Raw genomic sequence first — 17,289 nt, 5'->3', positions numbered from 1 at the left:
TGTTAAGAGTGGGTAAGGTCCAAAAATCCAAGTGTCAAAGTGGCGATCACTATAAACACGGAAAAATGTGGAACTCACACACGGGATGAGCGGGGTTAGTGCAACCAAGGAACGAGCGGAAAAAGGAAAAACCCAAAACAAGGGTGCTCAATGTCACACTAACGCAAGAAGAGATCGAAGCTAGGTTGCATAGATTAGAAACACCAAGATTCGCACGAGGTCTCTCTTCTCTATCTCTCTTGCTTGCTTAAAAGCTTTTCACTCTTTTTGTATCGGTGGCACTTTGCACTTTGTTTTTTTTTTTTTTCACTAGCACACTATGCTCTTACTCTTTTGCTGGCCACTCACGAGCTCCACTTATGAGCTTTACTCACACAACGCACACCCTCACGGTCGGGACCTCGTGCGATGTTTCGCAACACTCGGAAGCTTCGCTCGTGGGATAGATCGCAAAAGAAGAGGGCTACAAGGGTTACTGCAAGTTATACCTGCGATGGTGGAGATGGTGGTGGTGGTGGTGGTCGGCGGTGGTGTTAGACGATGTCGAAGACGAGGAGCTCGGTCGGTGGTCCGGTCGGACCGGGTGTGGCGCCGGCTGCTCCGGTCGATGGGCCGGTTGACCGGGTTCTGGACCGGCTGCTCCGGTTTGCGGCCGGTTGACCGGGTTCTGCGCCGGACGGTCCGGTCTGGGGGCCGGTTGACCGGGTGCGAAACCGGGTTCGTCGATCTGGAGCTTTCTCTCTCCTGTTCTTCCCCAAACCAAAACCAAATCGGCCAAAACGAAGGGAAACGATGGAATTGGAGGCTAAAAGTTGGGGAAATAGTAGATCAAGCACAACAACACCAGATCCACGGAGCAAACCACTCAAAACTCAACCAAATCACAGATCCGTCCAAAGGCAATTTAGGGCTATTTTTTGGAAAATTTTCTAGAAACGAAATTGGGTGGGTGGAGGGTCAAATCCGCGGAAACCAAAGGCTGCTGATACCATATGATGTGGTCTGAGACCCCGATTGTGGCCCGATCTCGCGAATGACCCAATGAATCAAGGGGGAAAGAGGGGGAGAGGCGGAAGAACACGAAGAACACGAAGAACACACGAAGATCCACGCACACCAACCCGATACAATCGATGCTTACCCTCACGGCTCGATGGACCGTGCCAATAGAATCCGCCCGGAAGAGACTCGAGGTAGAATTCCGAGAGGAGAGACCGGTGGGAAGGACGAATCAAGGAGTGGGAGAGAGAGTGTAAAACACTAGAATCTCACACTACCAAATCCATACATCCACAAGGGTTGCCTTGATTACAGAGGGATGATACCCAAGGGAGACTAAGCTCAAAGTTAGGTTTGAGTTCTAAACAAGTCTAAAGAGTAAAGGAGGGGTCCCAGCTACTTAAATAGGCAAGCACAGCCAGCAAGGGCGAACAGGTACGCGAATGGATAAGTCAAGGCAGTTTGGTGGGGTAATCCCGTCGGATCCGGTTGGGCGTCCGGTCGGACCGGGCCTGGGCCCGGGCGGTCCGGTCAGGGTCCGGTCTGACCGGGCCTGTGACCGGGCTGTCCGGTCATGGGTCCGGCCGACCGCCGCCCACCGGATTCTGCGAAGAGTCCGGTCTGGGTCCGGTCGTCGTCCGTACGAGGGAGTTGGCCCGGTTTGCGCCCGGTTGACCGGGCTGTGGCCGGGGGCGTCCGGTCGTGGGTCCGATCGGCGGGCTCTGGACCGGCCAGCGTCCTTCTCTTCCTTGGCGCTCTTCGGGCGACGTCGGCTTCGGCTTCATGTTCATCTCCAGGTTCCTCTGCTCCTCTCCTTCCCTTGACCATGATGTCTCGTCCTCTCCGGGGTCTTGGTGCGCCTTGTACCTAATGACACATAGCACGTCGGCATGAGGTAGCAATCCATCCAAAGGGGTATCAAGGTCAAGGGTGGTGAGGAGCGAGTTCACCTTGTCATGTATCGCTTTGGCTCGAGCCCTTGTCATTGGTCCGCTTGGGGGACTTGTTGGTCTTGGTGAGGAGGTGTCCGAAGGCCACCCCGCATCAATGGTATCACAAGCACTCACTTCCACATGATCAACAATGTTATCAAGCAAAGCATCGCATGGGAAAATGAAAGTAGCATGTGATGTAGCAATTGTATCAACAAGATCATGCATGCACTCATAAGTCATCATGTCCACTAGTGGGATCATGGCATCATCAACACCTATGTTGTTACCTTTGTAGGCCGACTCATGTGAAGTAGGTGGTGTGGAAGTAGGAGGATCCATGTGGTCGACATGTCCATCTTGGAGCAAGCATGGTGAGATATCATCATCTTTATGCACCATGTACATCTTCTCCATGAGCGGGAACTCGTCCTCCGTGGAACCTAGTGCAACATAAGAAGACACAAACGAGGGAGAGGTTAATGTGTTAGCAAATGCGGTGTCCTCCATGGACCTATCATCTACCTCTCTCGTCTCACTTTGTGTATCACTCATGTCCTCCAAATGGAAGCACTGAAACTCACATATGGGGTGGAAGTCACTCAACTCACTAGCACTCTCACTCAAGTGGGCTAAGTGGCTCTCATGCTCACATGGGATTGGTACCAACTCATCAATCAAGCATATAGGAGTAGGCTCGACTTTCTCATCTCCATGCGCCTCCTTGGTTGAAGGGAACTTCCCATGCTCAACCATCTCAACTCCATGCGCCTCCGTGGGTGAAGGGAGAATCCCATGCTCACCATGCTCAACTCCATCGCCTCCTAAGTCGTCGTCAAGTGGTGGCATCTTGGAGACTTGTGCATTGAGCTCGTCGAAGTATAGCTTCTTGGCGCTTGGCGTTGTGCATTGCCATGCCACATGACCCTTGGCCTTACACACCTCACATAGGAGATTGGGACATTCCCGTGGAAGGTGGCCTTGTTGCTTGCACTTGTAGCATCGGAGTCCATAGGCATATGACGAGGTAGGGGCCATTGTGGTGGTGGCGCAAGAGGTAGAAGTCGCCTTATGAGGAAGGTCTTCATGTCGAGGCTCTCGTCTTCGTGCCTCATCACCATGTCTTGAGTGGTGTCGTCGAAGATCATGTGTGGAAGGATGTCGATGTAGACCATGAGGTGGTGGTGGTCGACGACGATCATGAGATGGTGTGAGTCGATGACGGTCCTTGCCTTGCCTAGGTGATGGCTCATGTTGGGGGCGCTCTTGATGCTCCATATGATGTCCGTGATGTCGATGATCTTGTGCATAGGCACTCTCATGATGGCGCCTTGTGGAGCTCGGAGAAGTGTGTCGATGCCGAATATGTTGGGGACGCTCTTGATGATCCACATGATGATGCCATCGTGGAGGTCCTCGATCTTCATATGTAGCTCCATTGGCCAAGTAGGGGTATGTGGGAGCATCGGCGGTGGACATGGTGGGGTCGATGTCGTCCTCGTGACGGTGCTCCACCATGTCGTCGATGCTTGTTGAGCAAGTGTCGATGTAGAGCTCGTCGATGTCGTCCATGTTGGCGATGCTCTCGGAGCCATAGTCGTTGTAGAGCTCCTCGATGTCGGTCATGTTGGCAATGCTCGCGGAGCCATAGTCGGTGTAGAGCTCCACATGTTCCTCCACATCCGCGGTGCTTGAAGAGGTATCCTCCTCGAAGTGCTCCGTGTACTCCTCCGTATCTTCTTTGTCGCTATACATGTTAGCAAGACAATATCTATATGGTGTATGTTAGTGGAAGAACACTACCTCGCAATCTTACCGTGGTATGACAAGATTGGGGTGATCCAACTAGCCGAGAGTTAGAACAATTGTATCGGGCACTCACACAAAGACACACTGATAAGGGCTAAGCCCGGGGATGTGCCCGATCTTCACGGATTTGAAGGGATACGTGGGGGTAGGTGGATGAACGCGATGAACACGTGGGGGAAACGCGGGGATACTGATGCGGGGTGGCCTTCGGACACCTCCTCACCAAGACCGACAAGTCCACCAAGTGGACCAATGACAAGGGCTCGAGTTAAAGCTCTACATGATAAGGTGAATTCGCTCCTCTCTACCTATGCCTTTGACACCCCCTTGGATGGCTTGCTACTTCATGCAAATACACTATGTTCGATCAGGTACATCGGTCAAGACACAAGCCATGGAGTCCAAGCCAACGGAGAGAGAGCTGGAAATGATGAAGATGGAGCTCCAGCGCACAGGCCGGAACTTCCGCCCTCCAGGACCGGAACTTCCGGCCAGATTCCTCCCAGATGCTGCCAAGATGCCGTCCAGCGCCCAGAGAAGTGGAGCCGGCCGGAACTTCCGCCCCGAGGGACCAGAACTTCCGCCCAAGTTCCGCCCAAGTTCCGAAAGTCCGTCAAAACGCCCCTGGATGCTACTGCAAGGAAATGGGCTAATTTCGGAACTTGACCGGAACTTGGCCGGAACTTCCGGCCGGGCCGGAACTTCCGCCATCCAGGATCGGAACTTCCGCCCCTGACCGGAACTTCCGCCCAAGTCGGCCGGAACTTCCGCCACCGCGAACTTCAGCACATCACTACTTTTCAGCGTGTAACTTACCTATTCGCCCACCCGACTATAAATAGCCTAGTTGGCTCAGATCTGAGATTAGACTTGTTTAGAACTCAAACCTACCTTTGAGCTTAGTCTCCCTTGGGTATCATCCCTCTGTAATCAAGGCACTCTTGTTGTTGATTTGTGAATTGCTAAGTGAGATTCTAGTGCAAGGCACTCTCTCTCCCTTACCAATCCCCTTCTCTCCAACACCAATCTCTCTCCGGGAATTCTGCCGCGTGCCTCTTCCTTGGAGATTCTATTGGCGTGATCTACCGAGTCACGGGGGTAATTATCGGGTGTATCGGGTTGGTGTGCGTGCGTGAGTACCGTGTTCCTCGTGTTCTTCGTGTTCCTCACGTCCTCCCACCTTTTCCCCTTGGTTCTTGGGTTGAATCGCGAGATCGGGCCACATCCGGGATCTCAGATCTCATCATATGGTATCAGCAGCCTTTGGTTACCGCGATTTTGACCCTCCACCCACCCGATTTCGTTTCTAGAAAATTTTCCAAAAAAAAATAGCCCAAATTGCCTTTGGACCGATCTGTGATTTGGTTGAGTTTTGAGTGGTTTTGATCCAATAGAAACTTGTCTTTGGTGTTGATCTGCAATTCCCCCACCTTCCCACAGCTTCTAGTGCCAAATTTTCCGCGAATTCGAAGATTTTCGGCCCGGATTTCCGCCCAAATCGAAGAACAGCCCGCAGATCTGATTGCGACCGGAAGTTCCGGCCGGCAGGACCGGAAGTTCCGCCCCCGGACCGGAAGTTTCGCCCCTCAGGACCGGAACTTCCGCCTGGCCGAAATTTTCACAGCTAACTTCGTTTTTCGTTTTGGCACTAACCCCTTGTGTTTGGACTTCGTAGTGTGTGCCATTTCAGCTACCATAAAGTTTCCGCAACATCAACTACGACGACGGCACCACGAGGATCCAAGCGGTTCATTTGACACCTTCCACCATAGCAAGTTCAAGCTCGTCGGCCACCGTCATCACGTGGTATAACTTGCCCCTAACTTGTAGCCTAAGCTTCCTTTGCGTACCTTTCCTATCGAGAGTGGCTTTCTAGTGTTGCGAAGCATTGCGCAAGCGTCCCGACCGTGAGGGTGTGCGTGTGTTGAGCAAAGCTACGAAGCAAGCTCGTGTGAAAAGATAGACAAAAGAAGTGTGACATACTTACACAGATAGTAAGAAAAAGAAAAAGAAAAAGAAAAAGAAAAAGAAAAAGAGTGTGAGTGACACCCATACACAAAAGAGTCCAAAGCTTCTAAGCAAAAGAGAGAAAAGAGAAGAGAGGCGTCTTGCGCAAATCTTGTTGCTTCTCAATTTTGCAACCAAGCCACGGTCTCTCTTGCGTTAGCGTGACACCGAGCTAGTAGTCTTCGTTAGGACCAATTTTGTTCGTGCTCATTTTCCGTCGCGCTAACCCCATTTTGTCCCACGTGTGTGTTCCACATTGTGTATGCCTTTTGTGATCACCGCTTTTGACTTGTGACTTTTGCATCTTACCCACTCTTAACAACATACTCGATTTTGGATTTCGTCTTTTGGCTTTCCACCATCCACACCTAACACCATATTTGCTAGCTTTTGCGTGTGCCTTTGTGTGTGTTCCGATACACTTGGTCTTACTTTGGTCTTGGTTGATTGCCTCAATACTATCTTACCAAGGTAAGAGTGCGAGGTAGTCTCCTTCCACTAACATCCACAACATAGTTCTTGTCTTTCCATCATGGATAGGAACGGAGATGAGCCAAGGGATGGAGAAGTCCTCCGCAACACCGAGAGGTTGGCCACCCAACACAATCTATGGGTGCAACGCCAAGAGTTCAAGGAGCAACTTACCTTGTTCGAGACTCGCATCGACGAACAATATGAAGAAGTGGCTCACAATTTCACTCAAGTGAACCAAGATATGAATCTTCTTCGTGAAGCTGCGGACAACTTGCATGACCAAGTAACGGCCAATGATGCAAACATGGAGCGGCGCATGGATAGCCTCGAGCGCGCCATCACCAACTTGGGACGTCGACATCGCCACCGCTCTACTTCTTCATCGTCATCGACCTCCTCACATGATGACTACTCCCATGATCACCATTCGTCCTCAAGCTCCGACTCAAGGCATGGAGATCATCATCGCTCTCGTCGACCGCACGCTCGTCATGATGATTCCCGCTCAAACTCAAGGCGCGGAGAGTTCCACCGCCATGCTCGTCCTCATGAGCGTCCTCAACAAGACCAAGCTCTTCACCAAGATCGTCATCAAGCGGCTCGCCATGCCCACCATGGGCATGACGACCAACCCCAAGACAACGTCCTCCACAACATGGACCCGGCACCTCATCGTCAAGCCCATGTGGATGCTAAAGACCAAGGTCATCAAGATCCACCAAGGCGTGACCTCCGGAACCATCCTCGCCATGACCAAAGGGGCCGAGGACAACCACAACATGATCAAGATGAGAGGGCCAACATTGGACAACGTCAACAACCTCGTCAAGATCCGCAACAACCTCATCAACGTGAGCCAAGTGAAGCTAGTGTTCACCTCCAACGCCAACCCAATGCTATGGTTGGTCGTGGAAGACCTCCTCTACCACCTCAAGTCGCAAGAGATGAAGGCATCCGTCCTCGCCGCCGAAACATGGAAGATGAAGAGAATATGTATGGAAAGCTCAAGTTCAACATGCCCAAGTTCAAGGGTGAAGACGATGCCGAGGCCTACCTCTCATGGGCACTCAAGGTTGACAAGATCTTCCGCATACACAACTACTCCGGTGCCAAGAAAGTAGCCATGGCCTCCCTCGAGTTTGAAGATTATGCCAACACTTAGTGGGAACAAGTTGTCACTCTAAGGGAAGAAAAGGGTGATCCTCCAATTGATACTTGGGAAGACATGAAGGAGGAAATGGAAGCTCGCTTTGTCCCTACACACTACAAGACCGATCTCTTCAACAAGCTCCAAAAGTTGAAGCAAGGCACCAAAACCGTTGAGGAATTCTTCAAGGAAATGGAGTTAACCATGATGCGAGCAAACATCCAAGAGTCCGAGAACCAAACCATCGCTAGGTTCTTCAATGGCTTCAACTACCCCATCAAGAGGATTGTGGAGTTCCAACAATACTCCAACATGGTTGAGTTGGTTCACCAAGCTTCCAAGGCCGAGCGTCAAGTGAATGAGGACATCAAGTACTCGAAGTCGAAGCAATACTTCGCCTCCAAACTTGCTACATCAACTCCCACAACAAGTGTCAAGCCAACCGCATCCTCTTCACCTTCCAAGCAACCTTCTATCCAAAGTCGCATGAAGCAAACGGTGTCATCCACCGCCTCCTCCAAAGCCTCTACGGGACCCTCCAATGTCACTTGCTTCAAGTGTGGTACTCAAGGCCACAAATCCTTTGAGTGCAAGAACACCAAGGTTATGATCACCATGGAGAATGGTGATATAGAGACGCTAAGTGAGGGCGAATATGAAGCCCTAGTGCAAGCCGCCGTTGCTAATGAGGAAGAGTATGGTGAAGAAAGTGGAGAAGACCCTCTCTTATGCACACATGATCCAAGCCCTTCTCTTGTGGTCACTCGAGTGCTCACCACTCAACCCCAAGCTATGGAAGACCAAAGATGCAACATCTTCCAAACGCGTGCCGGCATTGGTGGCAAGTCAATCAAGGTCATCATCGATGGTGGGAGTTGCCACAACTTGGCAAGCACCGAGCTATGTGAGAAGCTCAACCTCACGCTTCGCAAACATCCTCATCCATACCATGTCCAATGGTTGAGTGACAAGGGCAATGTCAAGTATCAACACACCGTCACCGTCAATTTGAAGATAGGACCCTATGAAGACACCGTTGATTGTGATGTGGTACCCATGACCGTGTGTCACATGTTGCTTGGCCGCCCATGGCAATTTGACAAGGAAGGCCATACATGATGGTTACTCCAATGCATACACCTTCAAGGTCAAGGATAAGAAGTTCGAGCTTCGCCCAATGACTCCTAGCCAAATCATCGCCGACAATGCGAAGGCTTTAGCGAGGGCACAACACCACACCCACCATAGTGAGTTGAGAGGAGAGGGAGCTACCCACCAAAAAGAGAGTGAGCGCCACCACCCACATATGAGTGAGAGAAAGAGTGTCCTCCTAGCCACCAAAAGCGAGTGGAGAGAAGTGAAAGACAACCCATCCACCACCATACACTACGTGCTCATTTGCAAGGGCCTCTCGTCGGAGACTAACGACTTAACCAACATTCCTTCGTCTTTGTTGTCTCTTTTGAAGGAGTTCCAAGACGTCTTCCCCGACTAGCTACCTCATGGACTACCACCGCTTCGGGGCATCGAGCATCGCATCGACCTCATACCCGGCGCTTCCCTACCAAACCGCGCCGCCTACCGCACCAACCCCGAAGATACCAAGGAGATCCAACGCCAAATACAAGACCTCCTCGCTAAAGGGTACGTCCGAGAAAGCCTTAGCCCTTGTGCCGTTCCCGTCATTCTTGTGCCTAAACCGGATGAGACGCAACGGATGTGTATGGATTGTCGACCCATCAATGCCATTACCGTCCGTTATCGCCATCCCATTCCGCGTTTAGACGACATGCTTGATGAATTGAGTGGTGCCACCATTTTCTTTAAGATTGATTTGCGTAGTGGCTACCACCAAATTCGCATGGCAATTGGTGATGAATGGAAGACGGCATTCAAGACCAAGCTTGGTCTATATGAATGGCTTGTCATGCCATTTGGTCTTTCAAATGCTCCTTCGACTTTCATGCGTCTTATGAATCACATTTTGCGACCTCTCATTGGCAAGAGCGTGGTTGTTTACTTTGATGATATCCTCATCTATAGCAAAAATCTCGAGGACCATGTTCAACATGTGAGAGAAGTCTTATGCATCTTGCGCCACGAGAAGCTCTTTGCCAACCTACCAAAATGCCATTTCGCTCAAAACAAATTGGTTTTTCTTGGTTTTGTGGTTTCCGCCAACGGGATTGAAGTTGATTCTTCCAAGGTTGAGGCCATCCACAATTGGCCCACTCCCACAAATGTTGGTCAAGTTCGAAGCTTCCATGGACTTGCCGGATTTTACCGCCGCTTTGTGAAAGATTTCAGCACCATTGCTTGCCCTTTAAACGAGCTTACAAAAAAGAATGTTCCGTTTGTTTGGGGCAAAGCACAACAAAAAGCTTTTGATGAATTGAAAAAGAGACTCACCGAGGCACCACTACTTGCTCTTCCCGATTTTGCAAAAACATTTGAGATAGAATGCGACGCGAGTGGCCTTGGAATCGGTGGTGTTCTCATGCAAAATGGAAAACCCGTGGCATACTATAGCGAGAAGTTGGATGGCGCACGCCTCAACTATCCTATATATGACAAGGAGCTTTATGCTTTGGTTCGTGTTCTTGAAGTTTGGCAACATTACCTTTGGCCAAAAGAGTTTGTTATCCATTCGGATCATGAGTCCTTGAAGTATTTGAAAAGTCAACACAATTTGAACAAGAGACATGCTAAGTGGGTTGAGTTCATCGAGTCCTTCCCTTATGTAATCAAATACAAAAAGGGCAAGGAAAATGTGGTTGCGGATGCACTTTCCCGCAAGATTACTCTTCTACTCACCCGTTTGGAGTTTCACATTTTGGGTCTTGAGGAGATCAAAGAACTTTACCCTTCCGCCGCTTTCTTTGGTCCAATCTTTGCCAAGTGTTCCGTTGACCGTGGATTTGATGATTTCTATTTGCATGATGGCTACTTGTTTAAAGCTAACAAGATTTGCATTCCCGAGTCTTCCCTTCGTAAGTTGCTTTTGCAAGAGTCACATGGAGGTGGTCTCATGGGTCACTTTGGACGAGAGAAGACATATGCCATGCTCTCAACCCACTACTATTGGCCAAGAATGTACCGCGACGTGGAACGTCTTTGCCGACGGTGTACAACATGCTTACAAGCTAAGTCTACTTCCAATCCTTATGGTCTTTACATGCCTTTACCCATTCCATATGCACCTTGGTCGGACATAAGCATGGACTTTGTACTTGGCTTACCACGCACAAAACATGGTCATGACTCAATATTTGTGGTAGTGGATAGGTTCTCTAAAATGGCTCATTTCATACCATGTCATAAGAGCGATGATGCTTCACACATTGCTTCATTGTTTTTCAGGGAAGTGGTTCGCCTACATGGAATACCGGCAAGCATTGTGATAAGGGCTAAGCCCAGGGATGTGCCCGATCTTCACGGATTTGAAGGGATTCGTGGGGGTAGGTGGATGAACGCGATGAACACGTGGGGAAAGCGCGGGGATACACACACACACGGATACAATTCGAGTTTTCCCTCGTTGGCTCGAAACACCAACTCGATAGAGATTGCAGGAAAAGACCTTCCGGTAGAAGTCCCGCAAAGAGATCGACAAATCAAAGCTCGGGAGATCTAGAAGGGCGAAAAGACCGGAAGGTTTGATGGAAGTGCAAGCAAAAGACCAAATAGGTAGAAGTGCAAGCAAAAGACCAAACAAACGGTAGAAGTCGCCAAAGAGATCTTCACGAGTTGATAAGGAGCCCGGGTGGGGATACAAGATCATAGATCTAGGTAGGGTTCCCACAAGGGTGAGCCATGCTCAGGTTTAATTTCACATCAAGTCTAATCTCAGATCTGAGCCAACTAGCCTATTTATAGGTGGGGGCGAAGGGATAAGTTACACGCTGAAAAGTACTACTATGCTGAAGTTCGCGGTGGCGGAAGTTCCGGTCCTGAGTGGCGGAAGTTCCGGTCCCCGGGCGGAAGTTCCGGTCCTGGGGGGCGGAAGTTCCGGCCGGGCCGGAAGTTCCGGCCTAGTTCCGAATATGGCCCGTTTCCTTGCAGTAACATCCAGGGGCGTTTTGACGGACTTTCGGAACTTGGGCGGAACTTGGGCGGAAGTTCCGGGTGGGCGGAAGTTCCGGTCCCTCGGGGCGGAAGTTCCGGCCTGATCCATTTCTGCAGGCGCCGGAAGGCATCTTGGCGGCATCGGCGGAAGTTCCGGCCCTTGGGGGCGGAAGTTCCGGTGGGGCGGAAGTTCCGGCCATCAGGGGCGGAAGTTCCGGCCTGGAGCGTCCAGCTCCTCTTCCTCCTTCTCTTCCATGCTTCCGTGACATCGGCCTTGCGTCCTCGGGCCTCCATGGCATCCTCTCTTGGCGATGAAGTATATGATGCGGTGTAGACCGAAGGTCGGGCTGCATCATCTCCCCCCACTTGAAAAAGAGTCGTCCTCGACGATAACTCTTCATAAATGTGTAAAGGAGGTAGATGACACCAACACTTGAATGTCCCTTCACTTGTCAAGAGCCCTATGAATAGCACAAGAAAAGCCAAGCAACACTCAAAGCGTCGCCAATGTTCAACGGATTTAGCAATATGTCCCAAGTATAAGGAGGTCACCTTAGTATAATGTCGGTGTGCTCTCATGGAGAGATCTTGTGTAGTCGAAGTGTGGGGTTGAACCCATTCGTTGACGCTCATCCACAAGTCACTTGTACCTTCACACAACAAAGACCAAGCAAAGTATATGTGTGTGTGATAGAGGAGCATATCATCAACGACATGTCCATTCATGTTCACAACACCGTTAGCACAACACAAATATATCAAGAATAAGGCATGTGCAAGGTCAATGTGTAAGAACTCCTTGTGAACATCTTCCAAATGTGGAAACACAAAAACTCCCAATTGTGAGACAACCGTGGTGTCCATCTCATGTAGAAAGTCATTTTCATTGTTGCTCTCAAGGCATCGGAAAGAGAAATTGTTCAACATCCTTGAAGCAACAAGTGGAGAATTTGGCAAAAACACATACGAAAGAGTGTCCAAAATGTCATCAACATGTGTGCACACAAACCATTGGAAAGAGAAATTGGTCCTCCTATTTAGTGCACCACACAACATATCTTCCAACATGTTCATCAAAACAACATTTGTACAACCGTGTGTGCCAACAAACCAAATGAAAGAGAAAGTGGTCAACTTGTTTGAGGCAACACCAACGGTAAGAATCACATCATCATGCTTGCAAAAGAACCATGAGAAAGAGAAATTGTTCGGCATGTTCAATGCAAAGCATGGGAAAGGTATTAGAGCCGGGCTCGATCTTGTACTCACTTGAATTATGCTCTCAAGAGCTCTCTTTGTCAACTCGTGCTCAATCGAGGTTGACATTGGCATTCTTGTTCCTACACACACAATCGGCAAAGCAAAGAACGTGTGTGCATGGTATATGAACACATCATCCATCATGATGGTCCATTTCTTTTGCACATCACCATTAGCGTTAAGCAAAGCATCATAATAGATATGGTGAATATGCGGGGTAAACACATGAACATGCTCATCATGGATATAGGCAAAGTCTCCAAAATTTGAGAGAGCTATGGGGGCAATCTCATTCACAATCATATTAACATCATTGCAAACCAAGCATTGGAAAGAGCAAGTATTCAATATTTTGGTTGCATTAATGGGAGAGTATTGCAAACATTTAGAGCAAAACATGTTCAACATGTTGTCATTGTTGTCGACAACCCTATGGAAAGAGCAATTGTTCATCAAGGGTGTCACAACACAAGCATTAGCATCATCATTTTCATTGCAAGCAATACATGGTAAAGAGCAATTGTTCGACATATTGCAAGCAATGGGAGAGAAAGTGAAACTCTCATAGCATGGCATGACCATATTGTCACAAGCAAGTAATTCCACATGATCAACAATGTTATCAAGCAAAGCATCACATGGAGGAATGAACGAAGCATGTGGCATAGCAATTGTATCCTCAAGATCATGCATGCACTCATAAGTCATCATGTCCACTAGTGGGATCATGGCATCATCAACACCCATATAGGTACCTTTGTAGTCCGACTCATTTGAGGTAGGTGTTGTGGAAGTGGTAGGATCCATGTGGTCGACATCTTTGACTTCTTGTAAGCATGGTGTGATATCATCATCTTCATGCACCATGTACATCTTCTCCATGATCGGGAACTCGTCCTCCATGGAACCTATGGCAACATAAGAAGACACAAACGAGGGAGAGGTTAATGTGTTAGCAAATGCGATGTCCTCCGTGGACCTATCATCTACCTCTCTCAACTCACTTTGTGTATCACTCATGTCCTCCAAATGGAAGCACTCAAACTCGCATATGGGGTGGAAGTCACTCAACTCACCATCACTCTCGCTCAAGTGGGCTAAGTGGCTCTCATGCTCACATGGGTTTGGTACCAACTCATCAATCAAGCATGTAGGAGTATGTTTGACTTGCTCATCTCCATGCGCCTCCGTGGTTGAAGGGAACTTCCCATGCTCAACCATCTCAACTCCATGCGCCTCTATTGGTGAAGGGATCATCCCATGCTCACCATTCTCAACTCCATGCGCCTCCGTGGGTGAAGGGAGAATCCCATGCTCACCATTCTCAACTCCATTCGCCACCTTGGTTGAAGGGATCATCCCATGCTCAACCTTCTCAACTCCATCGCCTCCCATGTTGACACCCTTTGATGGCGCTATGGTGTTGTTGAGAGCTAGGCTCGAATCAACATCACTCTTGTCTTGGCCTTCGCGTGGTCCATCTTGAAGTATGGGCTTCATAGTCGTCATCTTGTCCATTTCCTTGCACCATTCTTTGAAGATGATGGTATCTTGAAGTGTCTTGTTGGCGAATTGGGCATCCAATTGGGCGAAGTAGAGCTTGTGGGCTTGAGGCGTGTTGCACTCCCATGTCATGTGCTTGTTGGATGTGCACACATCACAATGGAGATTGGGGCATTCCCAAAGATGATGTCCGTCTTGTGTGCAACGAAAGCATTGGGAGCTACGTGGTCTTGGTGGACAAATCATGGTCATGTTGGCATAAATATGGGTAGATCGTCATTCATCTTGAAGTGTAGACTCCATGGTCTTCATCTTGGGGCTTGAGCTTGTTGTAGGTGCCATTGTGGTGGTGGCGGTAGGAGGGGAAGGCACCATGATAGGTGGTTCCTCTTTATGTGCACTTGCCACCATCTTCCTTGTTGATGTAGCGTCTTGTCTCGCACCATTGGAGATCTTCTCATGTGTAGGCGGTCTTGGAGATGCCATTTTGGTGGTGGCGCTAGGCTTTGTTGACACCATATGGTTGGTGTTGTTGTTCTTTGTAGCCTTGGCCGCTTCATGTCGAGGTTCTCGTCTTCTTGTATCATCACCATGTCTTGGGGGGTGTCGTCGAAGATCCTTGGGAGGTGTTGGTTGATGGCGAACATGAGGTGACTTGTGTCGACGATGATCATGTGGTGACGCATGTCGATGGCGATCATGAGGTGGTGATGGTCGACGACGATCTTGAGGTGACGAGTGTCGATGACGATCCTCAACATGCCTAGATGATGGTTCATGTAGCTTGGCACTTTGCTTGTGGTGCCTTCTTGAGCTCGGAGGAGAGTGTCGATGGCGACCATGGCGGGGACGCTCTTGTAGTTCCAAAGGACGAGCTCGATGTAGATGATCATGTGCGTAAGCACTCTCATGGTGGCGCCGTCTTGAAGGTCCGCAACCATCATAAGTAGTTCCATTGGCCAAGGTGGGGAACTTGTGGGCACCGGTCTTGTGCAAGGTGGTGTCGAAGCTCGGTTCCACCACGGTGTCAATGTCATAGTCGAGGTAGTGCTCGGTGCGGTGCTCCATCATGGTGTCGTAGTCGTAGTCAAGGTAGTGCTCGGTGTGGTGCTCCATCATGGTGTCGTAGTCGTAGTCGAGGTAGTGCTTGGTGTGGTGCTCCATCATGGTGTCGTAGTCGTAGTCGAGGTAGTGCTCCACCATGTCGTCGATGTTGTAGTTGAGCTCGGAGTGGTGGTCCACCATGTTGTCCATGGTTGGCGAGTCATGGTCGGTGTAGAGATGCTCGATGTCGGTCATGTCGCCAATGCTTGCGGAGCCATTGTCGGTGTCGAGCTCCACATGGTCCTCCATATCCGCGGTGCTTGCGGAGCTATCACCCTCATCGTACTCCATGTCGTCCTCCGTAGGTTCATCCTCACTATCCATGTTAGTCTCTATGATTGGTGTATATATATGGTGGAAGGAAAACTACCAAAAGTGTCAAAACTTGCAAACCAAAATCGAAAAAGTGTTTCAAGTCGGAGGGCAACCGATATGTATGCACACACACAAAACAAAAACTCTATATGGTGTTAGGTATGGGTGTGGAAAGCCAAATGGAAGAACCAAACGAAGAGTCTATTGTCAAAAGTGGGTAAGATCCAAAAGTCACAAGTCAAAAGTGGTGATCGCAAAAGGCATACACAAGGTGGAACACACACGTGGGACAAAATGGGGTTAGCACGACGGGAAAAATGAGCACGAACAAAATTGGTCCTAACGAAGACTATTAGCTCGGTGTCACGCCAACACAAGAGAGACCGTGGCTTGGTTGCAAATTTGAGAAGCAACAAGATTTGCGCAAGACGCCTCTCTTCTCTTTTCTCTCTTTTGCTTATAAGCTTTGGACTCTTTTGTGTATAGGTGTCACTCACACTCTTTTTCTTTTTTTTTTCTTTTTCTCTTCTTTTTTTTGTATGCTTAGAAGCTTTCTTTTTCTCACTATCTATGTAAGTATGTCACACTTCTTTTGCCTATCTTTTCACACGAGCTTGCTTCGTAGCTTTGCTCAACACACGCACACCCTCACGGTCGGGACGCTTGCGCAATGCTTCGCAACACTAGAAAGCCACTCTCGATAGGAAAGGTACGCAAAGGAAGCTTAGGCTACAAGTTAGGGGGCAAGTTGTACCACTTGATGACGCTGGCCGACGATCTTGAACTTGCTATGGTGGAAGGTGTCAAATGAACCGCTTGGATCCTCGGGGTGCCGTCGTCGTAGTTGATGTTGCGGAAGCTTAGTGGTAGCTGAAATGGCACACACAACGAAGTCCAAACACAAGGGGTTAGTGCCAAAACGAAAAACGAAGAATGCTGTCAAAATTTCTGCCAGGCGGAACTTCCGGTCCAGAGGGGCGGAACTTCCGGTCCGGGGGCGGAACTTCCGGTCCTCAGGGGCGGAACTTCCGGTCCCGGGCGGAACTTCCGGTCCTCAGGGGCGGAACTTCCGGTCGCAATCAGATCTGCGGGCTGTTCTTCGATTTGGGCGGAAATCCGGGCCGAAAATCTTCGAATTCGTGGAAAATTTGGCACTAAGAGCGGTGGGAAGGTGGGGGAATTGCAGATCAACACCAAAGACAAGTTTCTATTGGACCAAAACCACCAAAAACTCAACAAATCGCGAGATCCAACCAAGGCCAATTTGGGGCTATTTTTTGGGAAAAATTTTTGGAAAATTTTTTGGGCGAAATTGGTGGAATTGGTGGGTGTGGGGGTCAAATCCGTGGCAACCAAGGAGCTCTTGATACCATATGATAAGGGCTAAGCCCAGGGATGTGCCCGATCTTCACGGATTTGAAGGGATTCGTGGGGGTAGGTGGATGAACGCGATGAACACGTGGGGAAAGCGCGGGGATACACACACACACGGATACAATTCGAGTTTTCCCTCGTTGGCTCGAAACACCAACTCGATAGAGATTGCAGGAAAAGACCTTCCGGTAGAAGTCCCGCAAAGAGATCGACAAATCAAAGCTCGGGAGATCTAGAAGGGCGAAAAGACCGGAAGGTTTGATGGAAGTGCAAGCAAAAGACCAAATAGGTAGAAGTGCA

The sequence above is a fragment of the Lolium perenne genome, chromosome 5 (assembly GCF_019359855.2).
Source record: "Lolium perenne isolate Kyuss_39 chromosome 5, Kyuss_2.0, whole genome shotgun sequence".
Classification (NCBI taxonomy): domain Eukaryota; kingdom Viridiplantae; phylum Streptophyta; class Magnoliopsida; order Poales; family Poaceae; genus Lolium; species Lolium perenne.
Note: the sequence above shows the minus strand (reverse complement) of the source record.